Source organism: Olea europaea, chromosome 18 (assembly GCF_002742605.1).
Source record: "Olea europaea var. sylvestris chromosome 18, O_europaea_v1, whole genome shotgun sequence".
Taxonomy (NCBI): domain Eukaryota; kingdom Viridiplantae; phylum Streptophyta; class Magnoliopsida; order Lamiales; family Oleaceae; genus Olea; species Olea europaea.
This window is the reverse complement of record NC_036254.1, coordinates 22492331-22515802: the sequence shown is the minus strand read 5'-3', so window position 1 is coordinate 22515802 and position 23472 is coordinate 22492331.

Below are 23472 nucleotides of genomic sequence, written 5' to 3'. Positions count from 1 at the left end.
TCCTTAATTTTTAACCACACATTTTTCTTCAAACACTATTTAAAAATGCATTCTTTCTCTCAAAATGGGAATTAAACAAGAGCTAACTCTGAAGTCCAAATCTCAACCTTTCTTCTCCTTCTCTAAAACCCAATAGTGATGGGGAAAGATGATGAAAAGCATTTACCAATTAGGGAAAGAGAATGATTACAGGTCTATAGCCACAGGAAGCTAGTTTAGCTTGATTACTTGTTCGAAATTTTTTGCTCCAATAATTTGTCCTTGATCTCTGCGCTGCACCTGGGGGCTGGATGCAAGTGGCTATCGAGACGATGATGATGGGCATTCTAGTAATTGGAGTCTATTGTGACTCGATTCAACCCATCGACGGTGCATTATCCATGCGGGAGAGTATTAGGGTCCCCAAGTGTAAGGACGTTATTAAGAAACTCATGGCGAAAAATGGATGCGGAGCTTTTAACTTAGTGCTTCTCGATGGTTACACAGGTATTGGTGGCACGTGGCTTAGGAAGGCCATCAATCAGAATGCTCTAGTTTTTTATTCCATTAAGCTTGCTATGGAGCTTTTGGTTGATGAAGGAACTTCGTTACCAAGGTATTTAATGTATACGTTTAATAATATATATTGATCTTATGAAACTATGGACTAGGTTATTTTGAAGCAATCAAAATTGACTCTAATTCCAGACTTGGATACTTAATTATAGCTTAAAAATTTAATGTTAAATGGTTTATTGCATTTAGAACACAAGCACTCTTATAAAAATTATTGGATTTTATACGCAATATTAAAGAGATGAAAACGAAAATGAATACAAGAATTTTACGTGGTTCGTCGACGTGCCTACGTCCACGAGAGCGAAACGAAGATTTCTTTATTCAGTTCTGAAAAATAGGGTTACAACGTATTATTTATACTAACCCTAGCTTGGGCCCATATAAAACTTTAAGGCCCGTACAGAAAATACCCCTATACCGTACAACCAGACAGTGAATTAAATCCGCGCAAGGTCGAAGCCACATGTACAACAATCTCCACCTTGGCGAATATTCACCCCCTTAGGGAAAAAAACATAACCTGAAAAAAATCACACCATCTAGGACCAATGGGTTAGGACACATCTCTAACAGCTAGAGATATTAATCAAGTTCAAGCAGTGCTTGAACTTATCCATTGTGATTGGCTTTGTCATCATGTCTGCTGCATTTTCTGAGGTATGCACCTTCTCTAACAACAGCTCTTCTGAAGTAACCAACTCTCTTATTTTATGAAATCTCACGTCAATGTGTTTGGTTCTTGCATGATAAATCTGATTCTTAGATAGGAAGATGGCACTCCGACTATCACAGTACAGCTTCATTCCATCTTGCTTGATTCCAAGTTCCCTGACAAGCCCTTTCAACCACAATAATTCCTTGGCTGCCTCAGTTGCCGCCATGTACTTTGCTTCAGTTGTAGATAATGCCACAAGTGATTGCACCATTGACCTCCAACATATGGGCCCACCTGTGAGTGTGAAAATATAACCTGTATGGGACCTTCTGTCATCCAAGTCCCCTGCATAATCTGCATCTACATATCCTTGAACTGAAATATCAACATGTCGTCTCTCAAACATGATCCCGAACTCCATTGTACCTTTCAAGTACCTAAAAATCCACTTTACAGCTCTCCAATGCTCTCTACCAAGATTAGCCATATACTTACTAACCACGCTGACTGCATGTGCTAAATCTGGTCTAGTACACACCATTGCATACATCAAACATCCAACTGCGCTGGCATAAGGTACCTTTGACATCTCTGCAACATCTTCTTCACTCTTTGGGCACTGATTATTAAACAATCTGAAGTGATTTGCAAGTGGTGTGGCAACTGATTTTACATCTGACATGCTAAACCTCTCTAACACTTTGTTCAAATAATTTTTCTGAGATACCCATAATTTTCTAACTTTCCTATTTCTGTTGATCTCCATGCCAAGAATTTTCTAAGACGGTCCCAAGTCTTTCATATCAAACTTACTGCTCAACAAAGATTTCAATTTGTTTACCTCATTCATGTTCTTAGCAGCAATTAACATGTCGTCCACATACAACATCAAGAAAATATATGAGTTATCCTCAAGAACTCTGTAGTAAACACAACAATTATACTCACAACGACTGTAGCCAATCTGAATCATATGAGAGTCGAACTTCTTGTACCATTGCCGTGGAGATTGCTTAAACCCGTATAAAGACTTCTTCAATTTACACACAAGATTCTTTGTTCCTGGTTCCAAAAACCCTTCTGGCTGCTCCATGAAAATCTGTTCCTCCAAATCACTATGAAGGAAAGCAGTCTTCACATCTAGCTACTCTAAACTCCAAATCAAAATTAGCCACCATTGCCAAAACAATCCTGATGAAAGTGTGTCTGACGCCGGAGAGAAAATTTCATCATAATTTACTCCCTTCCTCTGTGAGTATCTCTTTGCTACTAATCGAGCCTTGTATCTTTTTACTTCCTTTTCTGACATTGCTTCTTTCTTTCTATACACCCACTTACACCCTATCTGTTTCTCCCCTCTGGAAGCTCCACCAAATCCCAAGTATCATTTTTATACAGTGATTCAATTTCCTCTGTCATAACCTCTATCCATTTACCTTTCTCCTGACTACCAATGGCATCCTGAAAAGTTATAGGATCGCTATTGCTGGTAATGAGTGCATAAGAAATCGAATCCTCGAATTCATACTTTGCTGGTGGCTTGGTCGTGCGACGTGGTCTATCTAAGGCAACACTATGATACTGCTCCACCCGTGACCTAGAACTATCTGCTCCCTGAGCATTAATTTTTGTGTTTACATTGTCTAGCTCTACTTGCACCACTTGACTCTTACCTCTGCCCTTGTCTGAATCGAGCTTCTCTTTATTTGTAGAAGCTTTAAGCATGAATGCTTCATCAAATACTGCATCCCTACTTATCACCATCTTCCTTGTCTCTGGATCCCAAAAAATGTATCCCTTTACACTTCTAACATAGCCCAAAAAAATGCATTTTCTTGATTTCGGATCAAGTTTGGATCGCTGATCACTAGATACATGCACATACGCCGGACAACCAAAGACTCTCAATTCAGAATAATCATCTTCATTACCTATCCAAACTTCCTCTGCAACTTTCCCATCTAGTGCTGCTCGTGGTGATCTGTTTATGACATAACATGCCATGTTTACTGCCTCTGCCCAAAAACTCTTCGAGAGCCCTACATTCAGCCTTAAACATCTTGCTTGTTCTGCAATTGTTCTGTTCATCCTTTCTGCAACACCATTCTGTTGCGGTGTCTTGCAAACTGTATAGTGCCGCTGAATACCATGCTCCTCACAAAATCTCAGAAACTGTGAATCTGTATACTCTGTACCGTTTTCTGTCATCAGATACTTAATTTTTCTGCCCATCTGGTTCTCTACTTCTGCTTTCCATAATTTGAACTTGGCAAAGGCTTTAGACTTGTGCTTCATGAAATATACCCAAACTTTTCTAGAGAAGTCATCAATGAAAGTAATAAAATACTGAGATCCACCTTTGGACAACCCCCTCACTGGTCCCCAAACATCTGAGTGCACATAATTAAGAATTCCCTCTGTCTTGTACTTTCCCATCTTGAACTGTACTCTGGACTGTTTTCCAAGTACACAGAACTTGCAGAAATTCAACTTGCATAATTTTACCCCCTTCAACAAATTCCTCTTGTGAAGCTCAACCATGCCACGTTCTCCTATATGCCCCAGTCGCATATGCCATAGAAGAGTGTCATCTGACTCTGATTCTGCTGTAGCAACTCCACCTACAACTGTATCCCCGAGTAGTTTGTAGATATTCCCTACTAATTTCTGACCCTTCATCACAATTATAGCCCCTTTCTTCACTGTTAGAGCCCCACACTCTGACTTATAAGAGTAACCGTTTGTGTCTAAAGTGCCTAAAGAAATTAGATTCTTTTTCAACTCAGGTACATGCCTAACATTTTTCAAGGTCCTTATCACACCATCAAACATTTTAAATTTTATGGACCCCATTCCAATGACCTTACATGATACATCATTACCCATCAAAATAGATCCAAAATTACCAGAACGATATGAATGAAACCAATCCCAGTGAGGACAAATGTGATATGAACAGGCTGAATCAAGTATCCAACAGTCATTTAATTTTACAGAATTACCTGCAGAGACTGATAACATGTCTCCATCTCCAGAATCCGAGTCTCCTTCTGCAACACTAGCTGAGTTTGAGGACCCATCACCTTTCCTTTCATCATTCTGCTTCTTATTAGGACAGTCTCCCTTAAAGTGGCCCATCTGATGGCAGTTTGTTCGTGAGAGACTTTGACATATAACGACTCTCCAATTTCTTCCAAACCTCCGTCGGAGACTCAACGTCCATGACATGATACATGATTTCTTCCGCCAAACAAAGCCGAATTGTACCAACTACTCGAGCCTCGAGCTCTTCCCAATCGGCATCTGACGTACCCTCTGGTTTCTTCCCAGATAGTGCCTTCATCATCCCTTGCACGCCAACAAATCCTTCACCCTTCGCTGCCATAATCCGAAGTTCCCATATCCGTCAAACTTCATCACATCAAATTTTGCAACCGAAGAACTCGCCATCTGAACCTAGCTCTGATACCAGTTGTTGGATTTTATGCGCAATATTAAAGAGATGAAAACGAAAATCAACACAAGAATTTTACGTGGTTCGACGATGTGCCTATGTCCACGAGAGCGAAGTAGAGATTTCTTTATTCAGTTCTGAAAAATAGGGTTACAACGTATTTTTATACTAACCCTAGCCTGGGCCCATATAAAACTTTAAGGCCCGTACAGAAAATACCCCTGTACCGTACTGCGGGGCGCTGCTCTCGCACCCCCAACCTATTCAGCGTCCCTAACAACCAGAGAGTGAATTAAACCCGCGCAAGACCGATGCCGTCGCTCCGCTCCTCTCACTCCACTCCACTCCGCTTCGCGCCCGCATCGACCCATTTGATCCAAGACCTGTGTTCCACTCTATATGAGCCACATGTACAACAAAAATTTTATGTTTAAAAAGGTGATACTTGCAAATTAGTTAATGCAATTCATGTAAGCAATTTGCAAACACAGAATTCAAAAGTTTTAGGTGTTTTTGGAATGAATTAAGCAATTTGCAAACAAAGCAGTCGAAGAAAATTTATAGATTTTTTGGAGTCTATTTTGTGCACCCGCGGCTAAGGTTTTGCAACGGGCGGCACTTTTCTCTTTATTTACAAGCAAACTAGTGGCTTTCAGTGTACCTTATGTCTGGGTTCAGTGTCATGTTCCGCAAATGAATTTGGGTGCCTTGGCTGAAACTTATTCTGGATTTGAATTCCTTTCTAAATTTTGTACCATTTTGGTTCCCTTTATGCTTAGAAGACAGCAAGTGCTGATGTTTACTTTGAGCTTTTGCAATCACTATTTTCTTGGGTTTTTACAATATTGGAAATGTATGTCAATTTTTGAACCAGGAATTGTTTCCATTTGATCCTCACACAGACATACCCCTCTCGGGGAAATGAAGCTCTTTGGGATTTTACTATTTATTATGATATATTACGTTGCACTTTATTGGATATGTGACTCCATGTATCTTCACAAAATCACCACTCAAGTCAACCTTGTCAAGTTGGAAATGAATGCATGATATATGTTTGTTGTTGCCTTGTAGGTTTTGAGATCCGAGTATTGTAGTCGTATCCTTTTTTGTCTTAGTCAGGTAATATTATTTCCTATGAAGCGAACCCAGAAGTTTCAATTCTGACTCAAGGCATATTATCACCTTTGTATATGGTATACAGCTCTTCGAAAAAGTTGAAGTGTATAAACTAAAAGATAGCTTTCAAGGAGAATTATCTACTGTCAAGTTGAAGTACAAGGCACATGCTAAAATTGATCATGATCTTCTACCCGTAGAGCTTTTGTTGCGAGGTAAAGAGCATCGAAAGGTAATCCAATTCTTCGACATTATTTGCATGTTATCTTTCTGCTTTATTTTATTATAGAGATAATCATCTTATAGAATCAACATGTTCAGGAGATATCATAGTAGGCTGCTGTGTTAAGAGTCAAGAGAAAAATATAATGGTGTGATCTTTTGCATTTTTATCCCTTTTGCACTCTTATCAATTTATTAGAGGATACCACAAACCAAGGATCTCATCTTGGATATGTTTCTTAAGCTCATCCATGAAAAATCCTTTGCTCCAGCCTATTACGATTACTAAATCTCCAGACTTCTATATTGTACATTTGTTTAATAATATGAAATTATATCTTATTGAAATCCTTTTCACCTACAGCACAACATCAAATCTTACCTGGACACTTGATAGAGTTTTTTTTTTTTTTTTTTTTTTTTTTTAAATCAATAAAATCAGTTTGCAAATCTTGTTTCCTTTCTATAAATATTTTCTTGAATCTCCTGATTGGGGTTCATATAAATATAAGTTGATGCGTATATAAAAGTATTAACTAGGTTTGCTTTTTAGGCATGAAGATGGTAATGCAACGTTGAGGAAGCTCTGCTCTGCAACAAACTTTGTTTGGTCCAACTAGCTACTTGAGAAGTTTGGATTATTCACTTCTAAAGCCTCTGTGGTATTTGCATGTTTATACATTAAGGATGAAAATGTCTTACGGTCTACTTTCTTCCATTTCTATTTTTTCTTATCAAGTGTTGTTATAGTAACTGTTATTGTGCTATTTTTGTATTTGTTGAGTTTTTTAATTCATTTTGACTCATTTCTAAAGCAAAATCCCCAAAAATTCATTCACATGCCATACTTATGTGTCCAATTATCTTTTCATCAGCTCAACCTCCCTTTCATTCCTCTGCTCAACACCCACCATTATTAACCTAACGATCTTTTCCATTCTTCTCTCCTCAACTCTTCCATCTTTCTCTCATCTTCCTCTTACGTCCTTAAATCTTTCTCTAGATTCATTTTCTTATCAACTATTGCTTCAATATCATAGATACAATCATCTCCACCAATGTTTCATTTTGTCTATTCAAGTTTGCCGCCTCCCACCCTCCCAAAGCGTTTCATTTTCCCTTAAATTCAAGGGAATGCATGTACTTCGATTAAATCTTTAGATATATGTGATTAATTGCTTGTTTTAGCAATTTTATCCTCAAATCTTATAATATTATCCATTGTAAATTTCATCTCTTTCATTATATCAATAATTAAAATCTAAAGTAGATTCATTACAATATTTCTCAAAACAAAAGATTTTCTTCCAAAAACCAACTTACCGTCAGATAAAATTTGAACTTCTACAATGTCATTTTTGTCTCATTCTTTTCAAGTTTCGAAATCATATGTTTAAAACAACCAACAACATTTTTCAAGACCAAGTTCTTGTAGATATTATATCATTATTTTCTCAATTATTACAATATTGTTAAAAATATAAAATGCAATTATTGTTTGAAGAATAACATGTACAACTATATCGGAAGCCAGTACCTAGATGCATAGCATCTCGTGGAAGTTTTTTAAGAAGCTTGTTTTATGTTTTTTACGGGTTCAATCTCAACCATGAACTTTTTGATTATCTTCTTAAGTTCCCTCTAGAGCTTGCATTGTAACGACATATTATCTGGAAGAACTTGATCTTGAAAAATGTTGTCGGTCATTTTAAGTATATGATTTCGAAACTTGAAAGGGATAAGACGATGAATCTTACAGAAGTTCATCTGACGGTGGATCGGTATTTGGAAGAAAGTCTTCCATTTTGAGAAAAATATTAGATTGTAGTGAATCCTTCATATTTTAATGATAGACATGATGAAAGAAATGGAATTTACAATGGATAATCTTATAAGATTTGATTTTTGAGAAAATCAATCGCACACATCAACTGGAGATTTAGTCAAGTACATGCCTTGAATTTAAGGGGGAAAGAGACCCCTTGGTATGATGGGAGATTGTGGACTTGGATAGACAATAAAACATTAGAGAAATGAGATGAGTATTGAAGCAATGATATATGAAGAAATGAATCTGGAGACAAAGTTAAAGAAAAAAGAAGAAAAGGAAGATGGAGTGGTTGAGGAGAGAAGAATGGATGAGGATCACTAAGTCAAGGATTGTGGAGGTTGAGCAGACAGAGACACAGCTGATGAATCCATGTGAAAATTTTTTGGGAGTTGTGCTTAAGAAAGAAGTTGGGATGACTCAGAAAAACTCAAAAAATACAAAAGCAGCACAATAAAAATAAATATAACAACACTTGCATGAGAGAATAGAAATAGAAGAAAAGAGATAGCAATACTTCTTTATCCTTAATGCATAAAAATATACAGACACCTCGAAGGTTTTAAAAGCAACTAAACCAAGCTTCTCAAGTAAATTCATTTGTGCTGCACATTTTTTGATCAACAATCCCACATCCAAAGAACAATCTAGGCTCGATAGGAAAATTTGGCATGAAGATTAACTTACCAAGGTCTAGCACTTCTTCTCAAAGCATTCAATTTATCTAAGGAATCATAATCTAGTTACATCATTTATGCCTTTCCACATGCAATACTCCTCGGGTGACTATCTAGAAACTTTCCTTTCATTAGTAAAATTAGAAATGAGATGACAAGTTTAGGATATAATTCTCTAAACACCATGATGAACAACCTTTTGAGCACCCTTTTCGTGCATAATTTTGAGACCAAGATGCGCAAATATTTTGAAGCAAGGTAAATACGCCAGGTCACTCCCAAGGTTGAATTGTTTCTATGTAAGCTATAATTCTAGACAACAGTTATTTGAATAGTATTTACATCATTATTCACTTGTGTCTCTTTTCATTGAATATTTAGTTTTCAACTCGATGGAAACACAATATTTCAAGTTGACAAATTTGCCACATCTCTTTAAGCATGAACCTTTTGGTTTCATCCCATATATTATCAGTGTTTTGATTCCTTATTCGAACATCACCAACAATAGGAAGACAACAAACTCGTATAGTCATGAATTATCCATAAAACATTTTAGCAGCAAGTGCCTTGCTTGTAAAATTACCAAATTGCAACCAAGAATGTTGTATGATACCTGGTGCCTAGATCTGTCATGTTATCATAGTCCACAACAAATGGTCTAAAAAATTCTAGTCATCATAATCATCCTGATAAGAGAACCTACTGGAGCTTCTAAAGAATGATTTAGCTGGCGAGATATTTGATGAAGGTTCCACCTTCGACATTCTTTGAGCTACATCTTTCTCAAAACAGAATAATATGCAACGATGAGAAATGCAGAATACCTTATCAGTTGTTGAGCTTGTCTTGTACATGCTAGAACAATGCTGGGTTATACAGCTTTCATGGGTGGTGAGGGAAGCAACATTTGATTCAGAACATGTGGGAGAAGGTGATGGGTTAACTAAAGGTGATGATGCACCATACAATTAATAGCTCCAACTATGGCGCCTCCCAAGTGGAGATGAAGTAGGGGAACTTTATGACTTGGGATTGGATGAGAAACTTTAAGTGGCTCTGCAAATGGACTCTCAACATATTTTAAAATAAATTGTTCAGGATATTGGGGTTGATGGGCCCATAACTCACATCCAACATTGATGAATGATACAAGACTCAGAGACAACACCTACCACAGAGCTATGATGCTCGGACTCGGGTGCGGGTGTCGGATACGGGTACAGATCTAGGAGTCGGATTCTTCTCATTTTAAAAATTAAGATATGGGGATACGGTTAAAAAAAATCCGAATTTTGAATACCAATACGGGGATACGTCTTATAATTTTTTTCCTAAAAAAATGATTCAATTAAAGCAAACAATAAATCATGCCATTTACAATAAATAATAAAACTTTTAGAGATAACACGTAATTTATGGCAGTATGAATTGTTGACTTTTAAACCACTTAATTCTTTCATTTATTTCTTCTTCTTCTTCTTCTTCTTCTTCGTCTTCTTTTTTTATTGGAAAAATACACTTACTGAAGGATAGCCCAACTAGTTACGAAAATTCCCTCGTATGATTAACTTCTTCATTGGACTCCTCCTTTTTGCAAAATTTTGAGAATGTTGCTGCAATCCTCCATAAATTTCTACATATTTCTATCAAAAGACTAAAAACAAATGGTTGTTGCCGCTACAAACGCAAGTTAGAAGCAATACTTCACCGTCCATTGTTTTCTCCCTTTTTCAGCCATGTCCGAGTTCAAAACCGAGGATCCGACACATATCCCGTGTCGGTATCCATGTCGTGTCATGTCGACACGGGTACTTCACCATTTTTGAAGAGTCCGAGCATCATAGCCACAGAGTACCTCCCATGACATACTATTAGCCCTTTAGAGCATGTTTGGTCATCGAAGTATGAAGGCTCTTTTGAAGCCATTTGTACCTTATAGAACATATTCATGCAATTCAAAATGCCTTTGAAGGTTCATAGGCGGACTATGATTGCATACTTCAAACATGGCTGAGAGTTTGGATGCAACCATCTATCTTTATATGGCATTTATTTCTTTACTTGATAATTTTTCATAGTTTACTATGAATTATCACTTATACAAGATGAAAATACCATTGATTGAGATAATAAGAGAGTTGTAATGTGGAAAGTGGTCTTAATAGTAAAACGACGATGCTTGTGCATCAGTTGGTGACTCCTCTGGTTTCCAAGTAAAAAAGGGCAGATTTTGAAAGAAGAGGAAAAAAGCTATTAATAAGCATGAGAGCAACAAAAGATCAAAAATAGATGGAAAGCCTTGACGCAGGAGTTTCGACTACGGTCTAAAAAGGACAATGGAGAAAGACTGCACAGATGCACCAACTAGAAAGTAAAATAAGTGTGAAGTTTTTCGTTACTAAATATTGTTTAGTAGTTGATGCTACAAATTCCAAAATTGTAGATTTTGGAACCATTAATCATATCTGTACGTTGATGCGGGTACTTCAAGAAAGTAGAAACTCAGTGAAGACCAGTTTAAAATTATCATAGGTACAAGAGCAATATCAAGCAATCATGCACTGCTAATTTCACCGTTGATGCAAAGTATTTGGGAGCTTGTTAAGCTACTGAATTAGCTGTATGACTTAAAAAATCCTTATGGGCATTGAGGTGGTGCTTGCATATGCACAATCCTTTACACTGTATTGGGATTACAGTAGGACTGTTGCAAATGCTAAAGAATCAAAAGTTATAAGAGCGATAAACACATTAAACGAAAATATCATCTCTTAAGAAAGATAGTGGTAAAGAAAATGTGGTTGTCAATAACATTGTTATTGGAATGAACTTGCAGACTTGTTTACTAAAAGCCTATTGGCTAAAGTTTTTGAGGGATACCTACAAGATGCGACGCACATACTATAGGACAAGTGAGAGATTTGTTCGGTTGTGTGCCCATATCGTATATTTTGCTATAATTTATAATAAATAAATTATGGCTTGATTTATTTATTGTATTTATTTATATTGAGCATACCAATTAAAGTGCTATGATCACTTAATATAAGTTGGGTACTTGCGTTGAGAAGTACTGTGTGACACATCTTATATTTTGATTATAAACAATTTGTTCACAAGCAATGTATAAGGGTTGGCACCTTGTGTTGAAGGTTGTAATATTGATCGATTCACTATTGAGGTTTATGTTTTGTTTTTAACACAAAAATAGTTAAAGATGACACTAATACACTTGAAGTGTATTGAATGGACCACGTGTCGAATTAAATTTTATAGCATGATTATGAGGAGAATTAAATTTCGCTTGACCGCTGTGTATTTCATCTAAATCTTTTGACATGATTATGTATATCTTTTCGTGATTTTAATGATTCTTTGATCATCAATGGGTGGGTAAGATCAATTTGATTGGTCAAATATTTCGATGAGTTGAAAACTTGAGAATGAGCGGAGTACAGAACATGAATTCGTATTGAGAACTGTCGCCCTAAAAAATAGGTAGAGTGACTACTTGAGTATTTTCTGTGGAACGGTTAAAATCTAAATTCAGTGTTTAGCGACGTCCAAACTTCAACATCTGTGATTAGTTTACAGGACCTTTGAAGAAAATGATACTTAAGTTAGTGAGAATAATTAGAATGACAAAATGATCATTTATGCTCGTATCTAATTATCGAATCTCGAATGAGGATAAAATACATATATGATAGGTCAAATGAAAGCATTACGAATTTATTGTTTTTTGTGATCTTATACACTCAAAGAGTTCAGTCTTATGTCTTTAGTGAAAAAAGTGAAAAAAGTAAACCCTAATAATTGGATTGGGTGGTGTATGGTTGATTAAACATAATCTAACTATTGGAGCTTGAATAATATATGTCCAATCAAGTCCCTATGGTAATTCCATAAAGTATTGAAACTTATTTACGATAATTATAATAGTTTTGGGCTTAATTGTAATTCAATAAAGTTTTGTACTTAATTGTAATTACTATAAAAGTTGTAAATTAAATTATAATTGTAATTGAAGTTCTAGAACTGCACATGAAATTAAATGTAAGCTAATTGGATCTGAACTTTAATTAAAACTCGTACTTAGATTTTAATTAGAACTTTTATTTGAATGTTGAATTATTATTTTACAAGGATTAAAACTATTCTATCTCTATAAATAGAGATTAAATGGAAACTATATGGAATTGTACAACAATCATAATACATAATTTCATAGTGTTCAAATTTGGAGAAAGAAAAAGAGAGAAAATAATTATTTGCTCATCTTATTCAATTGTTCAATTCAAGAATCACTTTCTTGATTAATTAAAAGAAGGTGCCCATCCACAGGTATAGTCTTTGACTTTGGAAAATATCACAGGAGATTTGGAGGTTTGAAACATCAAGTTCTTGAAATTAAAAAGCTGGAATTTCGTAATTCAAAATTTATTCAAGAATTGATCATCGAATTTGGGTAAAAATTCAAATACGTTATTCTTGATATAACTTATTCTTGATATAACATACACAGGAACATCTAGACGATCTTGTTTATTGAATTAAAGAAATTTTTTAATTTCTAGATGATTCCGCTTCTGCATTCTAACAGTAAACACTTGCTTAAGTTGTTCCACTTTTCCATTTCTTGTAACACAACTAAAAAAATTAGTTAGACACTAAAATACATATAACTCATATAATGAAGACTATATAAAGTTAGGAAGTGAAATGCGTCGCTTGCATGTCAATTGAGAAGCAAGCAAGCGCAAAATCCCATGTGCATTTTCTGTCAACGATCAATGTCCAAATAAATCATTATACCTAACAAATTGTGAGAAAGGTCCAAGACAACAATTGTTTTGTGTTCTTGAAGGGTATTTAGCAGTGGTGATATTGATATATCTTGCAATCCACAATTAGACTCAATAACTTCATCCTCTGATACTCGGTAAAGAGTGTGTTGTTATAATTAAATTCTCGCTATGACTTCAAGAAAGCAAGGATAACACTACTTCATCTATATCTTACCCCTAAGTTGTACAATTTTTTGAGAACTTTCAAATTGACTAGCTCGAATAGAGCTTCGTAGCAGTCAATGTAGAGTTTCATAATATTCTTCGGCACCATCACTGCTCAAGAATTAAATTTCTCATAGTTGAGTACGTAATATCACATAATTATCTTACACATTAGAGTAGATTATTATATTGTATAGTATAAGCACAAAATGAATATTCCATAGGTGAAACACCTTTCCACCTTCTATTGACACTCCATTTTTCACTGCAGACACTCTAAGGTACGTGCCTCAAGAAGAGTGAGGCATGCGCCCCAGGTTTACTTTGACATTTGACCTATTTTTGTTTATTTTATTTTATTTTTAGTTTTTCCAAGTCTAAATGTGACTTTCAATGAAAGAAACATTTTATTTGGGCCCATCTAGTTCTCAGATTATTAAAAAAAAAAAAAAAAAAACACAACTCATCGTATTTCTAACTTAACAATAAAAACACCTATCGTACTCCATGCCTTATCACTCACCTGAGAAGTCTCTCACTAGATTGTAAGGAGGTAACCAATAGTTCTCAAACTCCAGAAGATTATTACTTTTTCTGCATTTCGTCTCCTCTTTCTCAAATTCTTCTTATTTTTGTATTATTTAAAAAAAAATACTATTTTTTTGGATTTTTGTGAGGCGTACGCCTCAATCCTTGCCTCTTTATCAAGCGTACATCTCAAAACAAACTCACAATATTTAAAAGTCTATGTGGATGACATAATACTCATTAATGATGACGCTTAAAAAGTGGTGATATAGAGAGGTATGTTGGCTACAGAGCTCGAAATCAAAGACCTAGGGCAAAAAGGTATAATCTTGGAATTGAAGTTGCAAGATCAGCAAAGGGTATTTTTATTTCTCAAAGGAAATTTGTCATAGATTTGTTAAATGGAATCGAGATGCTGGGATGTAAATCGGTTGACACTCCCATAGACCACAACCATAAACTTGGAGAAGTAACATGAGACTTTGTTGATAAAGGAAGATATCAAAGATTTGTGGGAAAATTGATTTACTTATCTCTTACACGACAGGATATAGCTTAAACGATTAGTTTAGTTAGCCAGTTAATCCACTCGCAACAAGAGTGTCACTTAGAGGCTGTACTAAGAATATTGAGATATTTAAAATCCACACCTGGTTATGTTTTAATATTTTCAAAGAATGGACAAGATGCAGATTGAGAAAGTTCAGTAATAGATGGACGATCTACAGCTGGATCTTGCACTTTTGTTGAAGTTAATCTATTGACAAGGAATAAAAAATAACACATAGTGGCTAGATCAAATCCAAAAACCGAGTCCAGGGCTTTAGCTCATGGCATACATGAACTCTATGGTTGAAGATTGTACTTGAGGCCGCCTTTAAGATTGTATTACGATAACAAGGCAGCCATCAGTAGAGCTCATAATTCGTTACATCATGATTATACCAAACTTGAGGAGCTAGATACACTTCATCAAGGGAAAGATTGACACCGACGAGATTTGCACGACATTTGTACCTTCCAAAGGACAACTTGCAGATATATTCAGGGTGTTAATGGAGCTGCTTTTTTGGAGTATTCTATGCAAGGTGGGGTGTACAAATATCTTTGAACTAGATTGAGGGGAAGTGTCTTTATGTATTGATTTCCTATTCTAGGAGATTATGAGTTGACTAATTATCGACATGTAATTTATGGGACGTGATTAGATTATTTCCATTTTTCTCCTAGAGTTTCCTATTTTCAGATTCCCTGTATAGTTGGCTGATTCTCATAATCCTCGTTTAATGAATGACAGAAAAGTATTATTCTCCAATCCCCATAGAAACCATGAATGCTATTATTATAGCCAGATCGAGACAGCAAAGTTTAATACTTCCAGGGTAAAAATCTCAAACTAGCAAGAAGGTGAAGCATTCAAGAACAGACGTATTCAAAAGGATTAACATAGTTACTGTAGAAGGCTTTTTTTACTTGTGAAAACATACCACCAATAGAAACGTCAATCCAGCCTTTTCCAGAATGATGATTCTCTGAAGGGTTGAGTGTTTCCAAAGATTTAAAGATTCTTCCACCGTACTTCATATGCTAAATGTGGTAGGACCCTGTATCAAAGGCAGATTCAAATGAGCACAAGAACAACATATGTGAAAGCAAGCTGACTGGAACGAAGAGTTTGAGTACTAGAAATACAATTAAGTTGTAGTAAAATAACAGTATGTAAACTTATAGAATTATACTCAGCAACAGAAAATAGAAATTAGGTCATTTGGCATTCGAGAGGCTAATATCTTTTTCTGTATCTCCGCATGCTCTCTTCTCCCCTGGTTCCTACATTTATAATGTGTTCTGTAACAAACCCTTCAACCATTTCTGTTAGCCCCTCATTTGTTTGTTGAATTTCCCCTTTGGCAATTTCCTTTCATGCCCTCCTCAGCCTTTTCCTGCATATGGTACACTAAGTTGGACGGTGTCCTATCATTACTTGAACCCCTCGGCAATCCACCTTGTCTTCAAGGTGGATGTCTAGGTTAATTGGCAATTGCAGGCTGCAGTATAGCCCACAATTTCCACCCCAAAAGAGAAAACATGAAGGTTCGAGTGATGCCTCATGACTAGAAACAACAGGCAATGGGGACAATTGCTCGTCCATAGGTTGCTGAAGGCTCCAATACATTATACTTCTCATAAGAGTAAGGATCATCTTTAGGGTTCCCTCCATGATATCTTCAGGCCGCAAGAAAATGGAGCAGCCAATCTTCCTGGCAACACTGATTATATAAGCAGAATTCAACTTCTTCTCCTCATCACTTTTACCCTTGGTAACGAGATTCCAAATAACAACCCATGGCTCAACTGCACTGAGGAGCCCAAGAAAGACTAATGCACTTGAAAGGTTCTTGTCCTTAAAATTTTCCATTTGAGATATTCTGTATAAATGCTACGTTTTTTTGTCAGCCCACATCAGTATATCAGCCTCGGAATCCTCCTTTCCTTGGGAACAGGATCTTAAGTGCTTCAGGAGTTGAAGCGTATTGAAACTAAGCCCCTAATAGGCGCCACAGTGCTTTGAGGTAACACAACAGTGAATCCAACTTTTTTGAGTATTTAGCTGTGATTAAAAGAGCAATAAAGCTGCTCAGTTAGAAAGCTCATCTGAGATACCCATACAACACTGTGTAGAATAGGAGTCCGCCAAAGAAAATCGAAGTACCTGGAAGAAAGTGATGTATCATGGGGTTAAGATAGTCAAATGATCAAACATTATACTATGTACTCTAGCAACAACAAAATTTAGGCTATACTGTGGAATCTGGATCCAACATACTGCTGCTTATTCCCAATAAATTAGAGGTTGGCTACATGAGTTAATAAAATTTAATATAGACCCATTTTCCCACCAGGCTAGTATTGTTAATAGCAATGTATTTACATTGTATAAATGTTGGGGATAACCGGATAAGTTTGCCTGTGTCATTTTCCATGAAATCACATAAATTGACACGACTGGCCAAGAATTGGGAAATGAGAACTCTGTGAAAACTACTCGATTTATTAAAAGGTGGGTCTCTAGTGTGAACCACTATTGCCATTTGGTACTTAACAGAAGTTGTTACACAGTTCTCAGGATTCTCCTGTGGAAATAAAATATATACAGAAGTATAAGATATTCCATGTATGTTTCACTCTTAATATTTCAGCAAAAAAATAGAATGATCGGTAATAAAAAGTAAGCTGTTTAACAATGGAAAGAAAATGATAAATAACTTCCAAATTCATGTTAAAACAAAAAAATAATAGCAAGATAACAGATTAGCCATATACATGTCTACGGCCAAGATAATGTATTAGTTTCTTCCCAGACAGAAGCCATTGCATGGCCGGTTCGATAGCCCACATAGCCTATTTATCAAGAGAGAGGTCAAGGAAGCTTCGTAGGTGTTTCCCAGTTCCCCAAATCCTTACATGCCAAATACATAGAGATGTTAATGCTCTGTTTCAAATGACTAGTGACTCGAGAAGCCAAAGCCCATTAAAGTCAAACGTAATGAAGTAAATTTATTTTACAAAAAAATACAAATGAGATTGTTTAATTCATTTTTTGTTCCATCTATACGGAGATGAAATAGAAGGAAACCAAGTAATATACTACATCTGCAAGATACAAATGAAACGGAAGTGGTCAGCAAATTTAAAGAAGTCAAACACACATTTTGATCCCGTTTAACAAATGTGATTCAAAAAGAGTTGTAAATCAATCAAGGATAGGATCAAAGTGAGTTGGTTTTCTGAGATCTATTAGCTTTCAGATTTTTCCGCATTGTACACCGAAATTTGAAAATGGTCTGATTTTCTAGCGTGATTACTACTTACTAGCTACTATATATAGGACAGTCAATCACTAAACCTTAATCATAATACATTCTTCGCTTTACATTATAAGAAACAGATATTCCATTCTTGATTGCTTACCTTTCATACCATAATTACTAACCGTATTTTTTTCTCTCTTCAGATGCACATTTAATTATTTATCTTCCTACCATAATCAGACACCAATAAAAAATGGCCAGCTTGACAGTTGTCTCAATGAAACATGTCCCCTCCATTTTTTGGTATGTACTACTAATGTAGGTGAGAACACGCATGGCAGGGAGGGGGAGAGCAAGGGGAGGGGGATAACCCAGAGAAATATTCGAATTTAAAAGGTTGCATAAATAAAATGTCAAATTGTTCAATCACGTGCTTTAAAAAATTTCAAACTAACACATAGTTACAGTAGAATTTACTTTGAGAATTGCATTTTCTCACAGGGACTTGATAATTTAGGTTACACCCATAACAGGATGTCAGTCACTTGTTACATTAACATGGTATACTACATCCCAAGCCTTGACTAGATTAGCAAAAGTAATTGGTAATTTTATTTGCTTCTATGTCTGTTCCGTATCGATAAATTGTTTCAAAATTGAAAAAGTTCGAAGCTCACTTCTTCTGTAATGGTATGCAAATCAAAGCATCCAGGTGCTAGCTGGAGTTCTCAAAGTTAGATGGTTATATCATTTGCTTCCATGCATTTGTCTTTAGTATGTTATGATGAATTTGTTTCAGTTCTAAAAGGTGCATTACCGATTCACTGTAATACATCCTTTTGCAAGAGCCATGCTAGCAAGGGGTGCCACCTTGGTTTTCCTAACTTTCTAAAGAAGCATGGAGACAAGAGGGGATACAAATGTGCTATAACATGACCACAGATTAAAAATTAGGATATGAGGTGTGTGGAGATTTTGATGGATACACACAAACGTTATACGTTATACACACATGTAAGTGTATATGCAATAACTTTTCCCTGATATTTTACCTATTGGTCTTAAAAATTCCATGTCCATATCTTAGCTTATATAAATAGTAACTATAACTTCTCTTCCTCTATAACACTTGTGCTATCAGTTCTTTATCCAAATTCAGTTAATCACTAACCCTCAGTGATAGCTCAATGGTCAGGCGTTGGGTTTACTCCCCAATAATTACCAGTTCGAGTCCTCTCAGAACCACTTAGGTGAGTACCCAGTTCTAAATTTCAGGACCCCATGGAATTAGATAAGGTGCGTGTAAGTTGGCCTGAATACCCACGGTCACTAATAAAAAAAAAAATTCAGTTAATCACTTCTTGGTATTTTTTTACATTACAAGAATATAATTTTTTTGGCACACTTTTCGAAAAAATTTTGTTTTTCACCACCCGAAAATGGAAAAATAAAAATAAAAAAAATACTATAGATTTTCATACTAACCATTTTCACCACCCAAGAACAATGTTGTACAGCATTCAAATACATTTTAAGACTTGTTTTTAGATAGTGGATCTTAAATTTGGAACTTCAACATTAGGTGGTCAGGTGTCAAGAATAAATTCTTAGGAGATTATGGGAATATCTCATAAGCATACCTTCTAGTCACAGAATTGTCGATATTGTTAGAGAAGTATCAAACGCATGTAAGGGAGTGCCCAATGAGTGTTAGTGTCAATATATGTCCTTGTAGTCTTGTTGAGACTGCCCATGCTTCTTCACCTCTTTTTTTTTTTTTTTTTTTTTTTTTTTTTTTTTTTTTTTTTTTTTTTTTAATAACTAAGGCAATTAATAAAATTTCCACTATAGGCTGCATATAAACCTAGGGCTAGATTAATATTTTTGCCTATCCAAGGATGCATGACCAATAGGGAACTAGAGGTAAAAGTGATTGGTAAACGTTTCAGAAAAATCAGGAAAATGATCTATCTATTTAAAGGTGTAGACTCTAACCTATTATATTTGCCTAGTCAACGGTTGCCAACAAGTTCTAATACGACAAAATGAATTTTAAATCCAATTTTTGTACAATGCATATATGGCTATAGTTTGAGAAGAATAAAAGATATTCAGTACTAATTGTACAATACATAAAGGGGAAATAATAATACTACTTGCAACAAAATCCTCTAGAATAATTAGTTATTGAGAGAAATAGCTGTCACTGGAACCATCACGTTAAGCTTTTTGATAAGACCAGCACAGTTCTTTCAGATGCAAAACAGAAACCGATGAGTGCCTGTTTGGCCAAAACTTCTTACAGATAAACAGTGAAAGTGAGCAGTAAATTCAACTAAATGGTGCGGTCAACAGAAGAGACATGTAAACTAGCTAACATTTCATAAAACAAAAACTTAATTGCAATTAAAAACAGTTACCAGAAAACGCTAATCCCAGATTAGTTTTTGGCACGCTCATTCCAAAAATCTGCAACTCCTAGATTTGGCTTTCTGATCCAATGTTCATCAGTGGCTTTTATCTTTTTCAGATCAGCCATCTTTGATACTTAAATAACAGCTAAAAATCAGCTTCTTATGGAAACACAATTATTTGTTCCTCTTTTTCATGAAACATTTCAAAGCCACGTAATAAAGGGTTATGAATCATTTCAATGTAAGCTAAGTTATATTGTTTAAATGAAATTCCTACCCAAGTTCATAACTATGTTAAACCAATCTAACATCTGATCTGAGCATACACCTAAACACGTCCCTGGAAAGTGACACGATATATTCTAATTATAGGTTGAATTGGAATGACAGGTTTCAGAAACCCTTCCACTATTTAGGTACCAGTTCCTAGTTCAATTGGATAGAATTAATAGTAAAATCCTTTAGCACCCTTCAGATTGCTAATACCACAAGAAATCGAAGAAGCAAAATAAGAGATGATGAAGGGAACAATCATATTACGATGATTAGTCATGCTCATAATAAGATGTGGGATTTCAGATGATGAGAGTGACAATAAGGATAGTGATATTACGTGGAAGACATGTAGGAAATTAATCAAAACCATTGAAATTTGGTGCTTGGTTAGGAAATCATTCTGGTGTACTTCTGAGAAGACCGACATCGAGCCAGGCAACAGCTGCCATGAGAAGAAATTCTCAGAACACTGGATCAAAGTGATTCAGAAAATTCAGAATGTGGCTGTCTAAAATGATGAAAACGTTACTTGACCTCTACTTTCATGGTCATCGGTGCAATCAAGCTTGCTGCGGTATTTGGGAAAGGTTCCACCAATTCTTCCATGTCATTGCTTCCTACGCTGCCGTACTGATCTTCGCTATCATCCATATCCCACCCATCAATTTCTTTATTCATAACTAAAACCTGTAACTCCCTGTGCTTACTTTGATGCCGAATACAGCAGTTTTCTTCGCCCCCTAACAATAGACCTAGCTTGCACTTCAATTGGAGATGCACATCAGTTAGCGTTTTTTAAGAAATTGGGGATCTATAGGGTATTATTTCTCGTGGAGCAGAATTGGCGATTTGAGAAATTGATTTGTTAATTGGAGAAAGGTGGATGGTGTAAGTAGAATATCCTGCGCTTTTATTCCAATTTGGGCCAAACCCTAAGACTTCCCTGTATCTCCGTATGCTCTCCTCCCCTGTTTCTTGCATTTATAATGTGTTTTGTAACAAACCCTTCAACCATTTCTGTTAGCCCCTCACGTGTTTGTTGAATTTCCCCTTTGGCAATTTCCTTTCCTGCCCTCATATGGTACACTAAGTTGGACGGTGTCCTATCAGAATGACTGGCACCAATTTTACTAACACTGTTTTAACATCCACTATTACATACTTCAAAACCACATTAGGTATGGAGACAACAGAGCACTGTTAAAGAATAACATAGCATCCATGACATGTTTTTGCTCTTGCGAAAATGATGAATGAAATGATGTGGAACATGATTTCCAGTACATGAATATCACATTCCTTTCCCTATTTTGCTATTTAACCTCTACTTTTTCCAAAAAAAGTGATGCAGATTTGCTAGACCACGACAATTTCCTAAGGAAGAAGCTTAATCTGCATACTCTGCCATAGAGTGTAATTATGTGAAATATCTATTGTCAGCACTCAACAATATATTAGAAAGAATGGCACAGCAATTGAGAACCTAAATACATTTGAATATGCAATTACCAGTAAAATGTAAGGACATAAGGAGGATTGGTAAGATCTCAATACACAGTATCTTCTTCGCCTTCCCATTATATCAACTTCGGACATCCAATTTAATCTTGATATAGTTAAAGTTAAAGAGACGAGAAAGTATGAAATTTTTAAGCACTTGTATAAGCATTAAACTACCATGAATGGAGTATTAAACAATGGCATCTAGGCTTCTCGACCTACCTGCATTAGCAATGCTTGCAAAAAATTATTGGAATCACATTCATGATTATGACTTCCATCTGCAAGCTGAGCTCTTTCCTTGAGCAAGATATATGTTATTGGAACTTTACAAATAAAATTGACATAAGGGCCTTCACGTATTGCACATAAATGGTTCGTGATAATAAAATTGCGGAAATATGAAATACGAAACAAACAATGGCTCGCGTAAGTCTGTGAAACCAATTATTGAGAATACATGAAAACCTTTCCAGATCATAATTTATTTGGAGAATAACCTCTTAATTCTTTACTGATTCATATGACATGATTTTGCAGGGTTATTAGATAATCACACCAAACAAACACTAGAAAATTATCCTTACAAAATTTATAATGCCCCAGACTGTATGTACCTAACATTGTTTCGTCTTATTCACTCAAAAAAAATGGTTGTAATTCAAAACCCAAACTTCTACATTATGATTACCAATAATAAAAACCAAGCGCAAAATTAGGAATCACTGCATACCTCTGGATATCTTCTCTTCGAAGAGTTTTAAACAGGTACAAGCATGCCACTTCAACCTTCATCTCTTCTATGTTGAGTTTACCACTATTTTGACATGAATCTAGTTTCATATGTACCAAGTCTTCATCAATTTTGCATGTAATATGTTGCAGCAGTAAAACCATCAAGTAACAAACTTTGTCAAAGACAAATGTTCACAACAAGATTAAATAGTAGTTGTAATTACTTCAGTGATTGTACATGAGCCGAGCATGTCAGGCAAAATTACCTGAGCCTTTGACGAGCTTTGGTATCAATTTCATTTTCGAAGAAATGAATATTAATCAGCAAAGAACAGGTGCTTAATGTAATTTTTGTTGCTCAACATATGGAATTTTGGAATACTAGAGAAGCATAAGCAAGTGCATAAAATAAAGCCGAATCAAATCCACACTTTTCTTAAAAGAGCTAGGGCTATATAATTTAAAAATTAATATTCATTAGGGTAGCAATTATTAAGAAGATGATAAAATTGATGAAATATGTGATTAAAAAGTTGTAGATCTCACGGAATATGTGATTGAAATTAATTATTAACTTTAACTTGAAACAAAATCTGAAATTTAATTTTCATCAAACAGGTCTCAGGATAATCCTTACTTTTTAGAGAAGAACGGATGGAGTGGAGCGAATTGATTTTTT